Here is a 17,004-nt window from a genome sequence, read left to right on the forward strand (position 1 = left end):
TGAAATGTAATATAATATTATATCTATATTTTTTAAGAAGTATGAAGGTTGGCTGATTTTTCTTGGTATTCATATAGAATTGAATAACTCAAAGAGTGATGTGCAAGTGGGATACACTTTAAAGAATACACTAAAAAGTCTTTGTTTCTACCTACCCTGTCAGGACCTTTTCTCCTCACATTACTGTTCTATTTTGCTGCAGGTTTTGTTTTATTTCAGAATTTTGGCTCATTTCAATAAGCTGTTTAAACTCTATGGCAACTGGAGAGGTAGTGAAATTATGAATTCATAAGAAAATCAGGTAATCAAGAGGAGAGAGAAATTTTAAGTCAAGCTGCTTAGCAATCTCTACAGAGCATAATTTAACCTTACTTAACATTTAACAAGAGCTTCATTTACGTAAAAGTGATGCAATTAAGTGCCAGGGCTTCTAATAAAAATCTCTGAGGCTTCCTGCAAGTCTTGCAGCAAAATGAAAGAATATTAATTTCAACTTTCTTGAACTTTCTAAGGCAAATATTTTGGACTCTTTAGGAAAATTGAAAATTTATTTAGAAGAAAATACCTCACATCATTCAAAACGGTGTCTGTGAAAGTTTGATGTTTCCTTTGAAAGTATAGACATTTCCATTAAAAATGTGTAAAGTAAAAGCACAATTTATCCAGTTTTCTGCAAGTCCATCTAGAAAAAATGATCTGATGTATTCAACAAAACCACTTTATTTCATTAATCTGTATATAAATTGAATTAAATATCAAAGATTAAACACACAGACACAGAAATCATGAACATTTATGTAGAGGCACGTAAATGAAGGAGAGGTGAGGGGACACCCAGGACTCCATGGTGGAGATGGTTCAAACAGAGTGAGTTGCTCTGGTGAGGACCCCAGTGCCCATCCATTCCATGCACTGAGTGTGTTTAGCATCCTGGTGGATGATCAGCATTACCAGTTCTACTCCTCCATGAGGACAGACTGTCATTTAGAAGGGTCTGCACAACAGACTCTGATAGACAAATGAAAAGGTAAAACAGATTTTGGACAGTAGAAAAGTTCTAAGTACATAGAGCGTCTTACATATTTTCTGTGTCTCAAACTGGAATAAAGCTTACTAAGGAACACTCGCATCTTTTTCTTTTGATGCAACCTTTCACAACCTTAGGGCACATCTTAAATTTCCCCTCATAAAAGTTCAATGATAGTGTTAACAGCATATAACCTTAAATAGCTACACATATATGAGCAGATAATTAAGTACTGATCTGCTTTTTAAAATAGTACATAATTTCTCTTTGACCTGTTCTATTTTATAAACCATTATGGATAGGGCTATTTTTCTAACAATGCGCTGATTGCAAGATACTTATACTAACAAAATATACATGCCAAAATTGCATCTACAGAGTACTTCTGTTTAAAAAGCCCAGTAACGGCATACTGATAGTGTAGTTCTCAATCTCAAAATAGCCTAATAACCCGCTTTTAACACTCCTTTTAAATATTTCAGGGAAACAAAGCTATGAAGGCAGATAAACTTGTAGGGTGGGGTGAAACGGTAAAGATGCCTGGCTCTCTGAAACATACTGTACTAATCTAAAAAATGTCATGTAAGTAGCTTGCTTGTGCAGTGGTATGAGGTTTTTTAGTATCTTTAAGCTGTATCACTGTGTTTCCCTCTCTTTCTACAGCTTACTTTGTACTAACAAAATAGTATTGTGATCCCATTGTGCAGATCCATCGCTGTCACAGTGAAACATACTCCAAAACTAAAAGCAGGAAAGGAAATTAGTTTGAAGTGATTATCTGTGAAAAGATAATGTTCAACAAAAGAAGATGATTCGCATTTCTTTCCAAACGTCCCCAGCAGAACAGTATTTCATAAAAAAGGAGCTGTTAATTTCAGGCAAATGTCAAGGTGTATCTAAGGACAAAAATAAAATATTCTCTGTCTTGGTGAGAAACAGGTCTTGGTAAAAATGCCTGAGGGCAGCTGACTCCCTTCTGTACAGTTCAGGCAGTGGTAGCCATGGGCACTGAGTCAATAGCCACTGGATGCATTATCTATCCTGCAATACAATTACAATGATCAAGCTTGTTTCACTGTCAGTGAGAGGCAGGGAATAGGAGGCTCTGAGCAGCTGGAAATTTCCTTAGTCCTGTTAAGTGAAGCTCCCTCCCTTAGTCAAAAACAATCACATCCCAAGTGGGATTTTATGATGTAAAGCATCTCAAAGCTTGTTTGTGGGTTTTCTTCCCAGTCCTTCCCACAAAATGAAGCCGAAGATCTTTGCACAGAGGCAGGCAGGGGAGTGGCTGCCCAGCCAGCTGGACAGGAGGCATGGCAGGAAGTCCAGTAAATGCTTCTAAAGTGAGTTAAGGTATATTCCTGAAACACTAATCTTCCCCTTTCATTCAGAAATCCTCACAGGGTAAGCTTTGCTGATTTGAGGGGGGGGAAAGGAAAACTCTTTCTTCCTGTAAATACTTAAGCAGAAGGGAAATGTCACAGGGGAAAATGATCATCATAAAGGTCATAAATCTTGAAGGAGCTTAGTAATACAAAGCGTCTGGAGTTAAAGAATCTTTTAATAACACCTTAGAGATACTAGAGGTCCCAATCCTCAGCCTTCCTGCTATTCAAGCTACCTTCCTTCTGACACTGAGGGAAGAATGTGGGAATTATTACCTCCTTGCATCACTGCAAGAAAAACTACCCCATGACGTTCACATGTCTGGCCACACAAGCACAAAACAGTCCTGTAAGTGGTCCCTGAGTGCATATAAATCCTGTGAGCCTACGTTCTATCAGCACAGGCTATACATTTCATATCTTTCCAGCCACCTCTGTTCTCACTATTGGCTGGTGGATGGTATAATCCACCCTCTCAATTTTCAACAGGATTTTTTTTTTGAATGGTCTGGCAAAAAAATGGTTATTGATTAAAGTTAGAAATCAAGTTGGAAATAACATAAGTGAGTGAAATTAACTTCAAAACTTAGTTTGGGTTGTTTTTCTTCCCCCTCTTCCACCCACTTTGGTCATTGGAAGCTTTGCATCAGGACTGAATTACCTAGAAGTATATTTCTGGTCCTGCCAAGATGTCCAGACCGGATAAGGATGACCAGTACCTTTTTCACCTTGTGGAATGGCAGAATTTGCTGCTGCTTGCAAGGTCTCCTTGACAACAATAAGAAGGATGCAGCACCAGCTGCAAAGCCTCCTTTTACACTGAAATGTCATCAGTCTGAGTGTTGGGGGGAAAAAATCAAGTGAGCTAGGCTCAAATCTTTCCCGAATGCCAGGTCCCACTCCTCTGATAGGCCCCAGATTGGAAAGATTCATACATATTCATAGAAAATTATTAAAAGATGCCTCTAAAACTGTTCATAAAGTGAGAAATCCCAGGTCTTTTGATAATATTGAAGGAAATACTTCTTACGCAGTTGGGGTCTGCCAGTAAGAGCAAAAAACGGTTTAAATTTTCAGAAGTGATGGATGTTGCTGCAGTTGAATGTCACAGATCTTACAGGCTGCAAAAGGCAATTATAATTTCTCTCATCTATTATCAAGGTGCCTAGGGACACCCAGACAAGCCATTCCTATTTGTTTTAGTAGATACTTTGCAGAAGACAGTCTTAGTGCTAGGGCATTCTCAGCTCCGAGAGGAGACAGTTCTTCCCTTGGGTTGATCTAATCTTCTGCTCCAGCTAGATCTGCACTCATGTTTATGACACAGTGTTTCTGCTGCAGTGGAGAGGGCTGAGGACACTCAGGCTGCTTCTCCAGTCTTTCCTTCCAGAGAGAATAGCTGATACTGGCTTCTACAAGCAACACAGTAATTCCATACGTCTGGACTTGGAAGAAGCAAAATCATTCCTCTGTGTCGAATCATATCCATGGAAATGGTGTCTGTGGAGAAGAGTCTGTTCTGCTCTTGACTTGCTCCAAATAACAAAGCAGATAATTCTCTGTTGAAATTAAAGATACATCAGTTGCAGTTCAAAAGTTTCTCCAAGATCTGGTTCTAGTTTGTTTGTTTGGGGTTTTTTTTTAATAATTTCTATGCTTGAAAGGAGACTAGGCTTATTAAATTCACAAATTACACCAGGCTGGGAGAAACAACAAAAAATGGAGGAAAGAGCTAAAAGTTAGAATGATCTTGACAAATTAAAAAGTGTTCTGACGAGAAAAAGATGAAGTTTAGTAAAGACATGGTAGTTAGGTAATCAGGTATAAGTGACTGAACAAAGGCAGGACAGAGCATGACTGGCTAGATAGCATTTTGCAAGCAAGAGAGCACAGAGAATTTCCAGTCGCACATAAGTCATGGACCTAAAATGTCATCTCCTGAGCTGTATAAACAAAGGCATTGCCCACAAAACATGGGAATATTTCTTTTCTTATTATGTTGGTGAGTCATTGGCAGGAGGAATACATCTGATGTGGGGCAGCATATGAGAGTTGGTGGGTTCTGAATTTTAAAACGTCAGTACACCCTCCTGGTGTTTCAGGGTGTGCATTGCCCTTCAGACCTTCCCAGCTCCTTCAGGGATGCTCTGGCTTCCACTTCTGTCACAGCCACAACTAAGTTGTGGCTCTATGCTACCAATGGCGGCCCTGAAGAACAGAACAGGAAAGCAGCTGCAGGATTTTCTATGTTTCAACCTCAAAACTCATGTCCCCTATTAAAATAAAGAGGAAATAAAAGAGCAGGCAATATATCACGTGTTTTTAATAAGGCATGTGAGATTTGAGGCTTAAACATGGGAAATCCCACATTATGAGGGGGTGTCTGGCAACTCCGGTTACTTTGAGAAAAATGTGGATTATCTGGAAAGGGTCCAAAGGAGGGCAGTAAGAATGATTAGTTGTCTGGAAAGATTGACAGCTGAAAGAAGAGAAGACTGAGAAGGGAGACAGCAATAAGCTTCAAACATGTTAAAAGCTGCTGCTGCAAAGAGGAAGAAATCTGTTTGCCGTGTTCATATAGGATAGGACAAAAAATAAGAGGCTTATATGTCACTGAGGGAGATTTAGGTTAGATGTAAGAAAGTGTTTCTGAACAGGCAGGGCAGTGAAGCACTGAAATCAGATTGTCTGGGGAGTGAATTGGGACATACGTCCCGATCACCAGTCACCCGGGATGGCTGAGAACAGGCTGCAGAGACTGAGTGTAGCCTAAAGCAGAAGAACAGCGAGAGCAACTATGCAGAGCCCTTCCCAGTACTGCAAGTCTTCCCCATACTATTTATAAGTCTATCAACAGCAGCAGAAAGAGGTAATCACCTGAGTGGCAATCTTGAAAAATGCATTAGCTCTTCAAGCAATAGGAAAAGTTCTCATAGCGTGTCTTGGAAAGTATGAAACTTACCTTTAATACTCAGTGTTGGTTTCTTTGAAACATTCTCAGCCAGGGAACAGTCTGCACAAAATAAATTACTAAACTCAAGCCAAATTTTGGCTTTTATTGTCTGTCATTTTTTACAGATAGGCATCTACAGGAACAGGGAGTGCAGTACTGTGCCTTATAACATGGAAAGGAACAGAGGGATCTTGGTATTTTTTATTGCAATCTTGACAATGATTGTCCCTGTGCATTGTCCCTGAATCCTTTGTCATGCATCTGCCCAAGAAAATCATGTTTCCTATTAAAGGTGTGATAACTACTGTTCTGACTACGTCAAATATATACATTCACACACTCACACCCCAAATAGATATTTATTCTCCTGCAACATTCATATTCTTTCATATTCCTTGGAGGACTATTTTCTCCATCCAGTTACTGGAGATATTTAAATCTAGACAGGTAAAGTCAGTCTTTGTAGGGTTAGAAATTCCATTTCCATGAAAAACCTTGTGACTCCATACGGAGGTTCTAGACCAATTTACCAAGGGTTCATAATTCTAAGATTGAAAACCACTAGACTATAAGAGTAATACACCTGAATCAAGGAAGAACTGTCATGATTATGGTTAACTTATTTTAATTTTTCTGCATGCTGGAACAGCTATATTAAATAACTTCACTAATCACTAAGCCTTACAGTACAAGCTGTGGTTATGATTTTTCTTTAAGATACTAATTTTATCTTAAGACTTGATTTTTTTCTGACAGGGATAATGTTTCTGACATCTTCACAGTGCAAAATTAATTATGTCTGGGAAATCAGAAATTAATTTCTGAATTCCTCTGTATTTTACTGTATTCCCTTTTTAATATTTGAAAGTACCATGAAAAATTACTTAAATTTCTCACTCTTTCACTGCTTTGTTTCCTTTTGAAGCAATACACATTTTTGCAGGACATAATAAAGGAGAAACTGTTCATAAAAGATTATTTTTATGGTTTTCCATTTTCTGTATTCAGTAATATAAAGGTGATATCATTATCCTGTGGGGATTGTTTTTTGTTTGCAGTGGCACCCCAGAGACAGTATAAGGATGCATTTACATAACCATTGCCCTAAGAAATGTCATATTATCAAGTTTAACTTACTGAGCAATAAATTCTTACCAGCTTTCAAATCCAAAAGGGGCAGCATGGGAATTACTCTTTATATTACATCTTTGAACAAGCATTTCTTATATTTTCTAGGTGATAGAAAAATTACAGTCAAGTAGGGAGGGAGGAAAGGGGAAAAACCAATAATCTGATTCATGGTGAGAAAATGTAAAGAGGTCATTTCTTGTTTCTGGCCTGCTAGCCTTGGGGCACATTTTTCTCTGTTTCACTGCCCCACTTATACTAGTGCTTTTGAGATGAGGCAGACTCATCCACCTTCATGATGCAGTTCTGTTTCTGGGTAAAGGCAAGACCAAAACCAAAACTGTATAGGAGCAAATACTGTGGGAAGATGCTTTCAGCCAAGTCCTCTGGCCTTCCCCCTCCACTTCTCATCCCTTGACACCAGATTCTTCTTCTGACACCAGATGCTTGAGGAAAAGGAACAGTTTGGGTCAGCTTCCTCACCCCGTTCTCAACTACTAGTTCAACTTTGTCTTATGGTTGTTTTACCTCCATAATAGGTTTTATGCACAGCCCAAATGAAATTACTCTTTTAGCTTTGATTATTCATGCATATAATCTGTCATTTAGGCAGCCTTTCTCTCTCCCCCTCTTCTTAGTCAGCGGAACTGCGGAAGTATTGCTTTTGATTGCGTATGTGAACCCCAAATTAAAGATACTAGTATGGTCCTGTCACGGCTCAGTTCTGGAGTCATTACATTGAAAACTGTAAACAAAGCCTATAAATATTCAAATATACTCTACTATTAACCTATGCTTTATACATCCTAATCATCCCTAATATGTAAATAGATGTAACTACAAGCTGCAGATTCCCATTGCAGGAGCAGGCAAATCTGCGGCCTGGCCAGTGGGTGGCAAACACATTTAACTGGAAATCTGATCTGCTGCTGCTATGTGGCCCCCAGACTACAATATCTTAGATACTGCTTTTGGCATATCACTTCCATCAGAGGTCCTGCTGTAAAGCTTCAGTGCCTGTACTGCTCAGAAAGGCAGCTCTAATCCACTCATCTGTGGTCCTGGTGCAAATCCTCACTTTTTCCACTCAGTAGAGGCCCTAAGATCAATACAGTCCATCAAGATGATGAACACACTGGCTCCAGATGCGTAATGCCATACATAGCCCTAGGAGGAAGCTCTGAAATACCCACAGCCGTTAAAACAGATCAAGCCTCTGTGATAAAGACACACCAGAATCTTGTACATGAACCAGCAGCTATAAAACAGGTGAAGGATGACCCCAGCGCTCCTCCTCTCCATCCTACCTGCCTGGGAGGAGACTGAAACCAGCAACTCCACTCTCTCCTTCACCTCAGATAGATGCCACTGTGAAAAAGACAATGTGGGAGGGGAAGTGGCAAATAATCCTGCTGGCAGCATTTCTGCAGTTTGACCATTGCATTAGGTATCTTCCCACTCCTTATATTTCTCCTTGCTGCTTTGATTTTGATTAGTATATGAAAACAGCAAAAGTAAAAGGGCTGTCCTCCCACGGAATGAAATATAGAATGTAGAAGTTTCCTGAAACTCTAGGGGGAAAAAAATAGATTTTTCATCATTCAAAAGAGGCAGATACTTAGGATTTCTCATTTCTTATTGTTTTGACATATTAAAAACCCAGTCGCCTCCAATAAAAATGGTTTAACGGCTAGGTACTGTCCTTGGCCAACTGCATCAGGTGACAGTGCGCCACCACCATCTACTGATCAACTGGCTGTACTACCAACAGAGACCCCTACTCAGACCAATTTGGATTTGCAGATACTTCAGTTCACACATTAAACTTTTTGTACTGAGCCAGAGTTTGTCACGTTGCATATGCCTGGAAAGGAGAGGAAAGACAGCTAAATGCAAGTGTCTAGAAGAATCATAAAACTCAAAAATTTCAGGGAGAAACTATTTAAGTTTTTTGGATAACATTGAGCTACTGCTGGAAAAAACTACAGATACAGGTGATTCAGACAGAATTTTGCTTTGACTGACAAATCAGGAAAAACTGGTGACAGTAGGGGAGGCAATAGTGATTAATGTTGCACTGAAAGGATTAAAAAGTGCTTTCTCATGCCAATGAAAATCATCAGAAATATTGTGTAAATGATCTTTCGCAGTTCTTCCAAGGTATTCAGCTATTTACAGCCATATAAAGAACTCAGTAAGTAATGCATTATGTTGCATAGGATACACACTTGGTTCTCCGTCCTAAGCTCAGAGCACATTTGTTAGGAGGAGCTAAGCTGTCGCTTCTTAGTATGTCTTCTCAAATTTGACTATATAAATTAAAAATTATATCCTGGCAAGGCATTTTCATGTTTATGAAAGGGCTAAATTTATGTCAATTTTCTTAGCTTAAAAAGGATTTTTTTGGTTCATATTTATGATATCAGTTGTTCTTTTTCTAACCTTTCAAGCTTAGAAAAGCTATTCCCTTTTTAAAGAGGCTGCATAGAATCTTTGTCTGCCTCTGTAGCAAATGGAAATTTTTTACTGGAAAGTTTACTGATATTTAAAATGTAATCTCTCAGCTTTTCTCCTATTATTGAACGCTTTTGGTCTGATAGTGCTGTAAACCAAGTCAATGTGAATGAGGATTAGCCTGGTAGACTCAAAATTGTGTAGAAGCGGCAGACTATTAACAGGAATCCTGCTAGGTAGTTTGTGCAGTATCTGCACCTCTGCAAACAGATCTACCAAAAATACCCAGAGCACATCATTTCACATCTATCCTGTGCTGGTGTAAATGTCTGTGCATTGTGTATGAAGACACAGACTGGTGCTCAGAGCCGTCCTTTCAACTTGAGGTCCACTGCTTTTTGTTAAAGCACCCCATATGGTTGCGTCTTGAATCCACTTATCTTCTTTTGTCTGTGTTGATGGAGTTGTGCCAACTTACAGCAGCAGATAATAAGGCATTATGTTCTGTAAAATGTTACCTCTGTGTTTCAGTTTGCTGTGTCTGTGCGCTAACTTAAGATGATAGGCGCTGGAGGTGAGTCATCTTTGATTTACCTTTGAGAGTTCCATGCACACCTCTGTCACTGTAGATACAATGAATAGTGTGGTAATAACAACTTGCTCCCACTGAACAAGAAAGCAGACACTTTACCTAGTGGGCTGTCTTGTCTTTGACTGCAGCCAAGGGAATTTACAGGTGTTCAGCTGGTCACAGGAGGGCTCTCATATTGTTCCCTGGATTCAGTAAGGAATACCACGTGAACAAAGACCACCTAATTCAGATCAGACAAATTCTTTCTCTTCCCAGATTACACTCACAGTTTATGAAAAATGAAGTTTTTTGTAGTTCTTAAACAAAGGCTTTCCGTCAGGGTTAAGGCCAGCTGGGGCCATTAGATCACATTACAGAATATGAATTGGTTGTTCCCAACAATTTTGTAGCTAGAACTCCCTGCAGCCACCTTCTCCACTTTCCCAGTCCCTAGACTTCATCTTTGTCTCTCTGGTCCTTTCCACTTCTGTTTTCCTCCTTGTGCTCTCCCTCGGTTTAACGTCTCTTAATTGCAATAGCAGGGAGGTCATGCTAATTATCTCAGCAGGGTTTATTAGCCTGGATTCCAGCCGCTGCCATGCTTTGTCTCCAATGTCATGACTCTCTTCTGAAGCACACCTTAGTGACTGGAAAGTAGGAACATGAGCTGTAAGATTTTACCAAAGTGCTTTTGTTTTGTCAAGTTGTTTTTATTGAATTTGTAATGTTTGTGTGCCTTTACCCAGGACAGTACTTTTAAAGAATTTTACTAACTCCATGTACTTTAAAGTGAACAAAGAATGAAAGCCTTTTACTCAGTTAATACTTTATTGTATTATATTTTCTTATATTATACATATAGGCCTACAAGTGGCGTGCACAGATACAGTTGTATGCATATATATGTGTATTTGTGTCAATATATATGTATGTATACGTTAACAATATATACATAAGGATTCAAAAAGAACAGTATTCCACAGTGACATTGCAAACACATGAACAAGTGCTTTTCAAGGAGTGGAAGTACAAGAAAAGCATGCTTGAATTGTACAACTTCTGCGCTGGTACTACTGGGTTTCCGTTTTCAATAGTTTGTGTGTATCTACATGCATGTGCATGCATACATGATTAAGTCTAACATTTGAAGAGTTCCAGTTTCCTACAGTCAACATTTCAGTAGTGTTTAAGTAGGTTATGATCACCTTGAATCCTTAATTTGAATGGGAATTGTGTGTCTAAATATTCCTGAGAACACTGTGCCTGACAGTCAGAGGTACTGAAGTCCTTCAGCCCAAAGCCAGCACATCTCAAGAGCAGGCTGGCGTGCACTAAGCCAGTCTGAAACAGAGGCAGACAAATTCGGCACACATTTGCACAGCACAGCTTTAGGGACTAATCTGAGTCATTCTCACACTGAAATAATGTCCCTGCAGCCAGGCCAAGTACAGGGCTTCCAGAGCACCTCTCACTCTCTGCAAGTATGTGATCCAGTTTTGGGCCTGTCTACTTTTCTTTGGCCAAACCCACTCATTTTTATCTTCATTTTCTCAAGCTAGATAAAGTTACAGCATCATAAGATGCATGTAATGAGTTCACATCTCATTTTCTGGGTTTTCGCAGAAACGTTACATTCATCATGCTCAAGCAAAGACATTGCAATGGATGTCTTTTAATTGGCATTATGTTTTCAGTTGAAAGCAGAAACAGCCTGCATCTCAGTTTTTGTGGCGTATTCTGTATTCTATTTGATGGCCATACCATCTCTGTCAATGCGTAAGGTCAATACATTTCCCCAGTTCCGATCTCCCATACTGTTCTTTTGCAGTGTACAGGGGTTGTAAGAGAAGCTGATTAGTCCTTATGTCCTTGAGTCCTGCACTATGGGGATAACCTGGCTTTTATCTATGGACATTATTCCACAATCCCATGTTCAGCGTTCCTATAAGTATCTTCCCTCCTGGGGGAAAAAAAAATAATTTAGATTTCTTATTAGTTTCTACCCTGTCTTCCCAACATACGGACGCAAACTGTCTTGCCTTCAGTAGTTTTCTTTTGTGTTGGATGCAAGGGCTGATAATAACACTTTGGGGTTTTTTCTTTCCTTTACAGAAGGCATGCGTTCAGCTGGAGGACTGTTCCTGGAGCAGCATGGGATGTGGGAGTGCTCAGTGAGGGGCTGTGAATATTCCTCGGGAAGCAGCACAGGGCTTGGTGTAAGATTAAACTGGGTAATCCGTAACCAGAGCAGGCATACAGTGTATCAGCATGGTGGGAAATACCAACAGATCAGGCAAAGGCTGTGAGCAGAGCTAAGGGGAAGGGCCTGGGAAAGCCAGAAGTTTGCTGCCTTTCCTAGAAGCAGCTGATCCCTGCTTCAGTGACAGCAACGATTTGTTACTCCCAGGAGTCTGCTCCAATAGGCAGCTATCCACTTTGCCTTTCTCAGAGCCAGTCCTGCCCACATCAGTCTTCAAAGGGTTCAGAACGCCAGACACAAAAGCAATTTCACAACACTTTAGCCCCCATCTCCTGAGGCTTGTGCCTCTTCAGAAGCCTCAGTGTTTTCCTAAGCAATCATGAAATGAGTCCCTCCCAGCCAGTTATATTTATGATGAATTACAATGCCTGGTCTTATTCACTCATGAGACAAATAATACAGTCCTGCCCATCATTTCAGTATTTCACATTTCACTGTGTTTATCTTGCATGCTACTTAAGCTCTGTCTTTTCCAGATGATGAGTAATTCAGGCAAAACCACCTGCAGATGCTCCTTCTCTCATTCATGCCCCCCTCCCTTGGAAATCTCTGGCAGCATCTGTTTCAGACAGACAGTCCTCCAAAAGAATGGGAAGAGCTGATTGTCAGATAGCAACTGAGACAATAACCACTCTCCTATCTTTTTAATGTCATTTAATAAAAAATTCAGCAAATGTTCAATTCTGGTACATTTGTAATCAGCAGCAAAGATGTCAGGTTTAATTAGCAGTCAGTGACAGGTTCTGTATTTGTGCTTCCATCAGTAAGATGTACTGTATATTAATGCAAACTTACAGTGTATTGCAGCTCGAATGAACAGACTATTCAGCCATATCTGTGTTCTCTGGACAAATACAAGGATAAAATGAAAAGGAGAGAACAGTGCAGACAGAGTTCTGTGCATTTCTAATAAGTATACAGAGAAATGTGAGGGAAGATATGCAAAACCTGGCCTGGAAAAGTCCTGGCACAAGCGTATAAATATTTGCCAGTGTGGTAATTAACTTCTTGGCTGAATCTAGATTACAAAAAATGTTCAGTCTCTGTGTACTCAGAAAAGAAAAGCAGCGGACCACAAAAAAAGGAAGAGTATTTAAATATAATAATGAATTGCCTTGTAATATTTTAGTCTTCAGGTGAACGCCTTTCATTTTCAGTTCTATCATTTGTATTTTAAATGCATAGTGAAGGAGCTGCTATCTCCTTTTCACTAAAACAGGGACTATGTTAGTTCTCTCTTAAACTCTGGCATAGAGAACACTGTCATCTTCTTCTTTTAGCTGACAAAAGCACTTACATTGTTCATCAGTCCTTTGGTCACCTTCCTCCAACAGGTTTCTGACATTGCCTGCCTTCCTTCCCTGCCAGACATACCTTTGACACTTTAAGTACAATCTCATTTCCATTGCTTCCTCCCTCTGTGTTTTGCATATAGGATGAGTGTGCTTGGGGTCTTCAGGGGCAACCTGAAAACAGCAGGACTGTAACCATCTTTACTTCCATGCATAAAGGTTGCAGGGAATGGCAAAATCTTAAGGGCGATGCATTTGGCTTTTGGTTATATCCAAAATAATGGGAGGTGGCAGGACAAGGAAAAGACACCACTACACCAAGATGCTTCCTGAGACAATGAACTCTGGAAATCGTAAGACTCAGAATAATAGCAAGTAAACCATTAGAACCATTTGTAGACATAAATACGTGTGAAAAATGAAGCAGTTTCCACATATTAATATAATAGAATTTAGTACTTGTGTGTTACATGAAACAATTTGGCAGCAAACTGTGTGCTTGAAGCTTGAGTTTAGTGACAGAAGGAAAAAAAATAATGTTGCCATGTGCATCACGTTAATTGTGGTGGGAGGGACACTGTTTAGCACTAGCTAATTCAAAGCTGGGCCCTTGGGAGCTAAGAAACTAGTTGCATTTGCTGGCACAGCTGTAGCTGTCTAAGAGATTACTAAGCCATGATGAGATGTGTGTAGCAATCAGATGCAGCAGACCAGTCATTTGAGAAAAATATCAATGATTGCCTCAATATTTTGTTTTTAACTAGGTAGATAAAGCTAAAATATTCAAAAAATTATTTCCAGTAAGAACTGGAGGCATAATACAGTGAAATGAATACCTGAAATATTTTAAAAGTCAAGGTTAGACAGAGCCTGCAAAATTATACTTTACAGAGGTTCCAGAATTACAATATAAATCTCAGTATTTGTAAATTACCAATAGCTGTGAATTATTTTTAAGCTACTGTGTAACTGTATTTGGGAAAAAAAAACCAAACAAACAAACAAAAGAAAGCTTTACCTTTAAAAATGGTAAGTCTCCAGTTTTTATGAAGAAACAATGAATCAAAGGAATGCAGCAATGTCTATTTGAGTCAGCAGGTGTGTTGACACCAAAGATAAGGGGTGAATTCTGATCAGTCAGAAAGAACTGTTCCTCAATTTAAAGAAGGAAAGAGGTTGAAGTAGGAAGGTGGGAGTTGATGGGGAAGAACCTGTACTAATAGAAATTTGGTAACACTGCTTGAATGAGACTGTGACAGTAGGCATTTTTAGGATAAAGCAAAGTTTAGAAAGATAAACTAGGATAAATGAATGAGATAAAACAGCTGGGAAGAAGGAGAAAGAAAATAATGGAAAGTACTGTTTAGAAGTATGGGTGAGGAGGAACAGTAAGCAGCTTTTTAATGGTAAAAGAAAGAACAAGGTTTTTGAGGAGAAGGTTATCATTTCCAATTCCAAAACTGATGTGCTTGAGGCTAAAAGGATGAAGAAAAAGTTGGAGCAGAAAGATAAATGAGATTTTGGTTATGTAGGCAACAACTGAAACCATGAGAATAAGTGAAGTGGCCCGAAGCGAGAGGAAGTCTGAGAGCAGAGGTAACAGGCAAATGGGAGGAAGGGGAACCACAGAAAGGCACCATTGACTAAAGAACTTCAGTGAAATTGAATTTTAAAAATCTTTCTAAGATTATGGCTTCTGAGAACTATGTTTGCCAGTTTTGTATTGATTTATAAAGTGGTTTGGGTTTTTTTTCTTTTTTTCAAAAGACTAAAATCTGTACAGAACTTCTTAATGACAGCTCAAGGCCATTAAGCAAGACTCTCTTGCATTTTATTTTTGCTGACTTAAAGGGAGAAAACAGAAGGAACTGTCTTCAGGAGGTAAAGTGAAGCACAGGCACTCACAAACTCCTTGAATAGAGCTGTGCCTGGATGGGTGTTTTATCTCCATCAGCTTCCAGAAGAGCTGTACTGCTGCAGTGGCATGGGGAGAGATAACAGAGAGCAACAGCGTGACTCAGTGGTGAGGAACTCTGATCTAAACTGCTTTGAGTGTATTTCATCAAGGTGATTGAATGGAGAGTGGAGGCTCTTAAATTTAGTCATTCAGAGGTTTAGGGAAGACAGCGTAGTAAGGAAGGCAGGCATTACACCAAAATGACACTTTAGAAAGCTTCTATTTTGCTGGTATGCTTTTGCCATCTTTTTCTGTAGCACAAAGATAGCTCGGTTTGTTTAAATCTGATGGGTTTTGTTGTATTTTAAGAGCTGTGTGGCTGTTTAGACAATTATGTAAGTAGTGCCCAGCAGAATTTAAATCAAGCCTTTTCCAGAGAAAGTTTTAAGTTCTCCTAGCTAGTATCCAAATGATAGTCACCCCTTCAGCTAAATGGAGCCATAAATAACAAAAAAAAAAGGGAAAGGAAGTATTTTTGAGCTGAATAACAACTTCCTTTCAATTGTAGTCTGCGTAACCTTATAACAATGCCTAGTGTGAATGGTGTTACCTTTTCTTATTTTATTGAGAATTTGGTTATGTTGGTATTCTTACTAGATACTTAACTCTTGGAGTCAGGAGCTCATCTGAGACTCTCAGATATTTGTTGTTTGTTTTAAATTCATCTTTCAGAAATGCAGCAAAAAACTAGAGAGCATAATTACCTTAGAGGTTAAAAAACCACCCTTGCCAGCCACAAAATGTGCTAAATAATTCCATTTGAGGGTGGGAGGAGGTGAGGTGTCTGGTTTTTAATTGGACATTTAGGATTAGTGATACTGAAAATCTGAAATTAATGCAGTAAAGGCTAAGGAAAAGAACTCTGTGTGTGTGTGCGCGCATGCATGCATCTGATGCATTATCATGGTGCTATGTTTTTGGGTACACACGAAATAAATCTTAAGACCAGGACATAGTTTTCTTCTCAGCATTAAGCAAGACTGAATTTTTCTGTGTTTGTATGAGGAGCAACTGGCAGAGGATAAAATGAATCATAATTGCAGTTCTCTTTTAGAGCATCTGTGGTCAGATACAGAGATCTTGATTTTCTTGTCAGTGTTCTAATTTTGCGTTATCTTAATGTTTTGTCTTCCAATTAAATGAAATCCCTTCAGCCTAGTGCTAGTGAGTTCTCCCTTATTTGTTGTTAATAAGCTGTCTGCAAAGCAATACACCCTCTCTGGCCTGTCCTCTGCACTTATAAAACTTCTTAGTTCATAAAAAGATTATTTGATCAAAATAAAAGTGTTGATTTTAGTATTTCTCCATGTTTTAGAGAGAAAGGCTTCCAGATGTTGTATACTTGAATATATTCTGCCCTAACTCAGTGGCAGCAAACTGAAGTATCCATGCCTGGCTTGCCAAGACATGTATTGACACTGGGAAATATCTAGGTACCAGGACTGGCATTTCAACATTGGACTGATAAACTAATGCCTGGAAGCCTTTTTCATCATATACTTCCACGAAATGTTTTTCCAGCAGAAGTACAGGTTGGTTCAAAAAAGTGATAAGTTATTGTACAGTATTTCTGAAATTAGATTTTCCCCTCTGGGAAAGGCTGAACAGCAGGATATGGAGTTTTTTTAAAAACCCTAGCCCAAAGACTCCTGAGAGTCGTTGGGGTCAGTCCAGACCTTTTCTTCTTCCAAGAAAGACTGAATATCAATCAGTTAGTTGTTTCAGTCTTCAGGGAGATACAAACACTGTGCCTCAGCTATTCTAAGGAGGCTTTGTAAAAACAGTGTCAACAGAGAAACCTAGGTTTTGATGTAGGCAGCTGCCTGGGGCAGCAGTCTGCAGGAGCTGCCATTCACCCCAGTAAGGGACTGATGTTTCCTTTCAGCTCACCTGCTAATAGGGTTAAGCACAGCTCACTGCTCCCAGAAGTGGACTTCAGTATTTCTAGCTATGCACAGGGCCAGACTTGCTGTTGTT

General features: G+C 39.3%; 1 protein-coding gene across 1 annotated transcript in view; it reads left to right on the plus strand.

Moving 5' to 3' along the window:
- Nucleotides 1-14,711: 14,711 nt before the first annotated feature.
- The window catches only part of FAM171A1 (family with sequence similarity 171 member A1), a 98,332-nt gene continuing 96,039 nt past the window's right edge, over nt 14,712-17,004 (plus strand). The window contains exon 1 of the mRNA XM_027800340.2: nt 14,712-15,093. The gene's annotated coding sequence lies outside the window, so the exon portion shown is untranslated. The remainder of the gene's footprint in view (nt 15,094-17,004) is intronic.

Source organism: Falco cherrug, chromosome 4 (assembly GCF_023634085.1).
Source record: "Falco cherrug isolate bFalChe1 chromosome 4, bFalChe1.pri, whole genome shotgun sequence".
NCBI lineage: Eukaryota > Metazoa > Chordata > Aves > Falconiformes > Falconidae > Falco > Falco cherrug.